The sequence below is a fragment of the Macrotis lagotis genome, chromosome X, assembly GCF_037893015.1.
Source record: "Macrotis lagotis isolate mMagLag1 chromosome X, bilby.v1.9.chrom.fasta, whole genome shotgun sequence".
Taxonomy (NCBI): Eukaryota; Metazoa; Chordata; class Mammalia; order Peramelemorphia; family Peramelidae; genus Macrotis; species Macrotis lagotis.
In genome coordinates, this window is record NC_133666.1 from 13510261 (window position 1) to 13518209 (window position 7949).

The window sequence follows — 7949 nt, forward strand, 5'->3', positions numbered from 1 at the left end:
CACAGGCCCTTTGACATTTGCCATTCTTCTTCCTTCTCAACTTGGACAATCTGATATTTGTAAGACAGAATTTCAGAGTTGCTTTAATTTTAATTTTTCTAGTTATTAGTGTAGTTTATATTTTCATTAACAACAACAAAAGATTAAGATGTCCCTACTAAGAGGGTGGAAGGGTGAGGCGGAGTGGCGGGGTAGTGGTGAAAAGTCGCCTGGGCTGGGGCGCGAGCCAGTGCGTCCTCAGACCAACCCTACTCTTTCCTTGGGTCACCTCGTGCCCCACCCCGCGCAGCAGTGACTCTTGGCACGCTCAAGGCTGACCCGGATGGGAGTGCAAGTGGGAAGGGCACACATTCCCCAAGCGCAGCCAGACCTGCGTGGTTCACTACACCGGGATGTTTGAAGATGGGGGAAAGTTTGATTCCTCCCGTGACAGAAATGAGCCTTTCAAATTTATAATGGGCAATCAGGAGGTGATTCACGGCTGGGAAGAAGGAGTTGCCTGGACACATGTGGGTCAGAGAACAAAAATAACCATCTCTCCAAACTATACTTATGGTGCCACTGGTCATCCAGGCATCATTCAACCAAATGCTATTCTCATCTTTGAAGTGGAACTTAGAAAATTGGAATGATACGAATGATTTCTTCCCCTAGCTCCGTTTCTTGAATTGGACACATGGAGGAATCCCTATTCTCAGCTTCAAGAAGAATGCACGTTATTTACATGGAGCTTTTCTCTGGTATTCCAATGCATTCATTGTAGAGACATATACGCCAATTGAATGTGTTATCACTTGGCTTTGCTCCTCCTCTTTGTACATGTGTTGTCTCTAAACTATACAGGTAAACCTCAACTTACCAAGTCCATCATCGTTTTGGTTTTGTGGTCTAGATTTAAATTGCAATCTTTTGGGTAGAGAATCAAGATTAAGTGTATGATCACGTATAACAGCACACAGATGGGTTAACCTAAGAATAGGACTTATTTGGACAGAGAAAAACTTTTTCCCTTTTTTGGATGAAATTTATCTATTATGTATTAAAAAAATTTTTTTTTGCTGCTGTTGTAAAGTCATAGCAGATGGAGGAGTTATTGAGGGCTGACATATTCTCCACGTGGAATCATTTCCTTGGAGTGTTATCAGTCACCCTGTTCAAAATGAAGGTAGGGAAGGAGAAGCTGCTTTAACCACCCAATCCTCCTTCCTCTCCCTGTTCTTAGCCTCTACCGTGTTGGACACACCACTTGGTGTCTTATCTAATTCGGGTTAATAGAAACTTACTTTGTTGATGCCTGACTTTTTTTTCATCATGTGGTTTTCTAATGGATTTGGAGGATTTTTTAAAATCTCCAGTAGCCATCAAAGCTCCACAACTACCTGAATTCTAAGAACTTGACTTAATTGTTAAAATGAAGGTGCTGTATATAGAAATTTTCAACACAATGTAAGCCCAGTCATTGTCACAGGAAATCATTGCTTTTAACAATCTTCTTTATTATTCTTCAGTTTAAAGTGGCAAAATTCACTTGTTACATTCCTTTTAATTATTTTTGGGGTGTTTCCAAGCCTGAGTTTTAATTTAGAAATCTTCTCTACAACAACCAAAACCAAACCAAACCAAAACAAAACAAACCAAAACAAAACAAAACAAAACTGATGCTGGTCATCACAGCGTCAGCATCTGATTTTGATGCTCAGCTCCCCTACTGCTGATACCCTTCTCTCCACCCCTACCTTTCTTCTTTTCCACTCTCACCCCACCCCCTTTGCTGTCCTATATAGTGATTTTGTAAGAGCAGCTGCCACCACTCACTTTCTTTCTATCACATATGAGTTTCAAGTTTTAATATTGCAATGAAATGTTTTATTCTGACTTTTCTCAAAAAAGATATTTTTATTAGAAAATCCATTCTCATTCTTCAATAAATATTATAAAGATATAAAAAAGGTCTTTGTGATCTGCCATCAATATTGGGAGTGAAAAATGGGGTTTCTACATATTCTAAAATATAGCATGTGACTTTATGGTTGTCTAATCTTAATTCACAAAATGGGCTCCTAGAACTTACATTCTGCTAGAAACTCTACATTTCTGTTTAATTTTCCATGGAGGAAGATACTTCTTCAGTACGCTACTAGGCAGAGAGGAAATAAGCCCCCAATTCCTATCCAACCTTCAGGGGTTTTGTACTAAAAGCCACCATACAACTACTGGACCAAAAAACCCTCAAGTTGATTGTTCTGTTCTTTGGTGGATAGGGTTGTGGTGAGGGATGGAAATATTGTCCTTTTGTCTAAATATAGGGTGGAAGGTGGAGAAAATGAAAGGGGATAGAAATACAAATTAACAATAGTTCTTGGGGCCACTAGGTGGCGTAGTGGATAAAGCACCGCCTTGGAGTGAGGAGTACCTGGGTACAAATCCAGTCTCAGACACTTAATAATTACCTAGCTGTGTGGCCTTGGGCAAGCCACTTAACCCTATTTGCCTTGCAAAAACCTTAAAAAAAACCCCAAAAAATAATAGTTCTCTTTCATGTCCTAAGATAAGTCATAAGCATGTCCTTTGTCCAGTCTTTTGGGGAATCCAAAGCATTCTTTTGCTATTGGGCAGTATCCCACTGAGCCATCTCCCCACCATAGATATGGAGATAGAATTCTCAGAGTCAGTCCATTATGCTACCCTACTCTGCCCCAAAGTCTTCCTCACAGGCTAAAATTCATGTAAAACACCTAGAAAAATCCAGGCCCCCAAACTTTGGAGGGACAGGGTCTTGAAGATAGGCCTTACTGAATAATCTGCTTGTGAATGTCCCAACTCTTTCAATTTATGAGCAAAACCAACCACAGAATAAACCATATACAAAAGAATATTCTTCTCTTAGGAGTCTGATAGAAATAAATTATGAATTTGCTATTTTCTGTACTGCAAATTTTAGTCTGTTTTTTTTTTTTTAAATTTAAGGCAATGGGGTTAAGAGACTTGCTCAAGGTCACAGAACTAGGCAATTTTTAAGTGCCTGAGGTCAGATTTGAACCAGGACCTCCTGACTCCAGGGCCAGTGCTCTGTCCACCACTCCACCTAACTGCCCCTGTCTTTTATTTTCTATGGCAATTCTGAGTAAAGATTGATTGTACTTATGCTTAAATTCTTCCCCTTCTATATTTCTTCTCTCCCTGCCTCTCATTTATCTCTTCCTTTCTTTCTTCCTTGTTTGAATGGTAGCTTGGAGGCACAGTAGTAGATTCCTCTCCTTGGAATTGACTCTGGGTAATTCACTCAACCTCTGTTGGCCTCAATTACCTCAACTATAAAATGGTGATCACTATAGTTCCTACTTCTAAGGGTTGGTCTGAAATTAGATATTTGTAAAATTCTTTGTACAGTGACACAGTTGCTTCTTATTTCTTTCTTTCCCCATTCTTTCTCCTGGGATTGATCATTACAATTACACAGTGTTAATTTGCTTTTGTTGTCTATATGTTTTGATTTACATTGTTGAAATCATTGTGTTAATGTTTTCATGGATCTGTTTCCTTCACTCTATGCCAGTTCACACAAGTTTTCCCATGACTTTCCAAATTAACCATATTTATTCTTTCTTAATGAGTATTAATATTACATTACATTTGTATGGTATAATTTGTTTTGACATTCTCAATAGATACCCATTTTATTTTATAGTTTTTGCTACTACAAAAATTGCTGATGTAAAATTTTGAAATTTATGGAAATTTTTATTTCTACCTTACCTACTTAGGATATATATATATATATATATATATATATATATATATATATATATATACACTCTGGATTAGATCTCTAAGTAAAAAAGGTAAAACAATTTAGTCACTTTTTTTCATAACTCCAATATTTTTCCAAAATGGTTGAACCAATTCACATTTTGATCAATAGCCTCCCCCTAGCACCTTCAACATTAACTATTTTTTATTTTGTCATTTTTGCCAAATTTCTGAATGTGAGACAAAACCTCAGAACTGATTTAATTTTCATTTCACTTACTAGTGATATGGAGTAATCTTTACTGTATTTGTAAATAATTTGCAATTCTTCTTTTGAGACTTTTTTATGCCCTTTGATCACTTATTTATCCTGTTTACTGTCAAATTATTACAGCGTGAGAAGCAGTAAGCTGAGAAAGATTTGCTGCATAGTTGGTTAAAGTTTACCCCAACTCATCAATTCTTCAAACAAATTGGTCTTATATTCATCTCTTGGATCACTGCAGACTGAATCAGGCACTCAGATTTATTGAGTGCCACTGTGTTCAGAGCAGAATACCGGAAGATGTAACATCTGCAATACTGATCCACATGTCACCCAAGGTCCAAATGAGTTATAAGTGCAAATAGTGGAAAAGCATGACAGGGATATTGCGGAGGAATTTTTTTCTCTAAAGTTATGCCTGCCAGCACATTAATTAAAAACATGAGAAAAAATCAACGTATTTGAAATAATATGAAAGGTGATGAAGAAATGAAAAGTATTAAAATATTCAATTATATAATACTGGGTAAAATGTAAAAACCAAACTGAACTTTGGTATAAAATGAATTATGCAGAAAGCTAGGATACAATTTTCACAGCTAACAGTTCTGATAAGGGTCTCATTTCTAAAATATATGGAGAATTGACTCAAATGTGTAAGGTTAAAAGTCAACTGATAAATGGTCAAAGGACATGAACAGGCAGTTTTCAAAATAAAAAATTAAATCTCTTTATAGTCATATGAAAAATACCCCAAATCATTATTTATTAGAGAAATGTTAATTAAAATAACTCTGTGGTGCCACCTTATACCTATGGAAAATGGAAAATGATCAATGTTGGAGAGGTTGTGGGAGGATTGGGATCTTAATGTACTGTTGGTGAAGTTGTGAACTGATCCAACCATTCTGGAGAGCAATATGGAACTATGCTCAAAGAGCAGTAAAACTGATCATACCCTTTGACCTAGCAATATTTGACCTATATCAAGAGAAGAAATCAAAAAATGGGAGAAGTCCCACTTGTTAAAATATTTATAGCAGCTCTTTTTGTGGTGGCAAAAAATTTGAAATTGAGGGGATACCTATCTATTGAGGATTGACTGAACAAGTTATGGTTTATGAATGTTATGTAGTACCATTGTTCTATAAAAACATGAATGTTTGGACTCTCGGGATACATAAAAAGAATTACATGAACGGATCCTGTGCAAAGGGAGCAGAACCTAGAGAACATTGTACACTTTAACAACAATATTATGAGTTGATCAACTATAATGGATGTACCTTCTCTCAGAAATTCAGAGATGTAGGAAACCCTGGTAGACCTGTAATGGATAATGCCATACACATCCAGACCAAAAAAAAATCTGCAAAATTGAGTATCTAAATGAACAGTATGCTCATTTAAAAAAAAATGTTTCTCTTAAAAATATTTCTCTTATGCCAATTGCATGGTTTTCTTTCTTTTCTCTTAGTCCTAATTACTCATATACAAAATGACTATCATGTAAGTATGTCAAACACAAAATTAGATATATATGACTTTTATTAGACTGCCCCCAAGGGGAGGGAGATGGGAAGGAAGGGTGGTAGAAAAATATATAATTTATAAATAAACAAGTGGATGAATGGTGAAAACCTTCTATAACCTGTAATTGGGGGGAAAAATAAAATATCAATTTATAAAAATAAAATGAATTGACATATAATTCAATATAACCTGACTACAGAATGGTGTTTACTCATTGCTATTCCCCTTCTAGTTTATTTGACATGAAACGACATTATCCCACCCCCATGTGCTTATCAGCTCTTGCTCAGAAATCTTTGACATCTTATTATTGCTTTTTATTTTACTAGCCAAGGGGGAGAGTCTGCATGAGACATTTTGTAAAACAGTCAAAAAAAAGGAAAATGGAAACTTAAATATGAGGCAGGTCCTTAAACCCTCTTAAGAGCCTTAGTTTCTTCATCTGAAAAAAAAATTCCAAAAGGAACAGTAATACTTTTCTACCAATTTCAAAGGGTTCAAATGAGGCAAAGCAGTTTATAAAATGTCATATAAATACAAATTGTCATCAAGTGTATAAATTGGGATACCCTTAATAGAATATAATCTCTTTCAGGGTAGGGACTTTCTTTTTTTTCTCTTTATAATTTCAGTACTTGTTTAATGGTGTTTAACAAATGCTTGTTGATTGATATGTGGGGAAGAACCACCCAAGAATAATTTGTAGAACATATGACATAGTTTAATTGCTCTACACATGTGAAATTTGTCACATGCCACTTCATGTTACAGTTATTTGCATGTACCTCCTATCTCTCTTATGATATTATAAGTCCCTTGATGTCAGAGTCTGTGTTTTCAGCTTTTTTTGCATTCCCTGTCATGCTTATCACATGCCTTGGATATAGTAAGGGCTTAATCCATATTTGTGGAATTAAAGTATTTCATTGAATGTTGTCATTTGCATGAGGAAGGGTCAGATGTGCAGGTCAAAATGTTTCAGTGTATACATAATATTCCTATTTATCTATACAGGCTTAGTTGCTAAAGCATGCACCCCAAAGAAGCAAACCAGGTCATGATATCTCTACATGTTCGCAAAGCAGCCACACAATCCAATAGTTAACAATCAAAGTTAACTATTCCTTGACTATTTCATTGGTGATGCTCCCAGACATTCCCTTCCTTTCTGACCATTGGGATCATGGGATATCTGAGTTGGCTACTTCAAATCATCTGATTGGTTGGTTGGTTTTTATTCTTTGCTATCTTAGTAGACCAAAATGACACCACTATGTTAAAGACAAATTACAGCAAGTACAACTATGGCTGATTAGACCAATAGGAACTCAGAATGCTCTATCCCAGTCAGGCACAAATAGTCCCGTGAACACCTGGGGTGCTTATGTATGTCACACTTCCTTTGAGCTGCTTCCATTCTGCCTTCCTCGGAGAGGACAGCACCCTCTCTGTTGAGGGCACACTATGCTGGCTGGTCTTGTGCCAGAGTCTTTCATCCTGCCCAATCATTTCTAAAGTTCTGAAGAGAGACCTTCAGGGTGTCACTGTATCAGTTCTTCAGACCCCCTTGTGGACACTTGCCCTGTGTGAGTGAGTTCTCCATAGAATAATCTTTTTGGGAAGCCTATATCTGGCATTCTAAAAATGTGTCCAGCCCAGGTTAGCTCAAGAAAAGACCTCAGTGGCTGGAATCTTGCCCTGCCAGGGGATCTTCATAATCCTCCTAAGACAATTTAAATGCAAGTAGCAGAGAATTGATCCATACTTTGCTGTATCTCAGTTTCAGAGGCTGCATTGAGAGCAGAATCATCTACAAACAGAAATCATGCCCCGAAACTTCATCCACTTTGGTCCTGACTTTCAGCCTTTTCAAGTTGAAGAATTTGTCATCAGTGTGGTAGCTAACCTTGAGGCCATGTTCATCCTTGAGGCGTTTGATAATGTGGCTGAAAATATCATGCTAAACAGTATGAGAGTATTGGACAAATCCTTGGTGACCAGGAAATGTCAAGAGTATCATCCACCCGAGTTTGTATGCCATCATGAAACAAATGAACAATACTGATGAATTTCTCTGGGCAACCAAACTTTGATATAATTTCCCATAAATCTGCATGACTGATATTATCAAAGGCTTGGGTAAGATCTGCCAATGTTGTATACAGACCTCTCTTCTGCTTCTGGAATTTTTTTCTGGAGTTTTCCTCTCTTGGAGGACAACAAACGCCGTATCAACCGTTCCTCCACTCTTTCTGAAACCACACTGGTTCTCAGGGAGGTGACCATCTTCCACTGAAGGATCAGGCTATTGAGAAGGACTCTGGCAAGAATCTTACCAGCAATTTTCACAGAACAAGGTATTCCCTTTACCTTCAGAGAGATGGATAATGGAGACATCTTT

General features: G+C 37.1%; 1 pseudogene; it reads left to right on the forward strand.

The window, feature by feature from the left end:
- Nucleotides 1-392: 392 nt before the first annotated feature.
- On the forward strand, nt 393-632 carry LOC141502175 (peptidyl-prolyl cis-trans isomerase FKBP1A pseudogene; annotated as a pseudogene).
- The last annotated feature ends 7317 nt before the right edge of the window (nt 633-7949 follow it).